General features: G+C 26.7%; 1 protein-coding gene across 6 annotated transcripts in view; it reads left to right on the top strand.

Moving 5' to 3' along the window:
• The window catches only part of LOC102671545, a 54934-nt gene that overhangs the window by 49587 nt on the left and 4396 nt on the right, over positions 1-951 (top strand). The window lies entirely within an intron of this gene.

Here is a 951-nt window from a genome sequence, read left to right as displayed (position 1 = left end):
TTTTTTTTTTTTTTTTTTTTTTTTTTTACTCGAATGAAACAAGTTTATTGAAAGAAAGAGTTTGACGATGTTTTTATTAGACGTAGACAATGAAGACGTTATAGAATGTTATGCAAGAATATTTATCTAGAAATGAAAATATTTTATTTTTGATAAATGAATATAATGAATAAAAGTATTTAATTTAAAAATTAATTAATTTTTCATATTTTATTTTATTTTTTATAGAAAATATATAATTTAAAATAATCAATATTTTAGTAATCTTTTGTTTATACATATTCAGAATTATTTAAAATTGAAAAAAAATTGCTTTTAAGAAATCTAATTCGTTTAAAAGAAACGTTTATCTTGTTATTTTACAAATACTTTGCACATTAAACTATGACATGTTACTTTTAAATTGAAATATAAACATGTGACTTTACAATTAAAAATCATGAGATATTTAAATTCATCACTGTTAGATATTTAATGGAAAACTTTTAATTTTATATTCCATAAAAAAATTAGCAAAAAAAAAAAAAGAAAAAAAATATAATATCTGAAGTAAGAGCTGTGATTATCCTTATATACGTCTTTCTTCTTCTATTTCTAAAAAACAAAATCATTGTACGTTTTTATTTTTAGATTAAAACAATTCTCGTCTCCTGTCACGAAAATAGAAGACGAAGAAAGTTCCTTAAGAAGCTTGGACAACGTTTCGCGTAACCCGGTTTCGCATCACGCAATCCACCGCGTGTGCGTGCCGTGGTTCATAAAAATAATCCTCGGCGAATCTCAGTCGAGGATATCCGCGGTCCATCTGGCGATCGTAACTAAAGTCCAAGACTCTCTAACACGCTCGTAATGTGTGTGTTCAATCGTTGCATATGTTCAATCGTATCTCAATTATCTTCATCCGTGCGTTTCATCACCAATTCTCTGGTTAAACTATCGTCAGCATTAGCA

Source organism: Apis dorsata, unplaced genomic scaffold (genome assembly GCF_000469605.1).
Source record: "Apis dorsata unplaced genomic scaffold, Apis dorsata 1.3 scaffold_400, whole genome shotgun sequence".
NCBI lineage: Eukaryota > Metazoa > Arthropoda > Insecta > Hymenoptera > Apidae > Apis > Apis dorsata.
The sequence above is the reverse complement of the archived record's forward strand: the minus strand, read 5'-3'. Positions and strand labels throughout refer to the sequence as shown.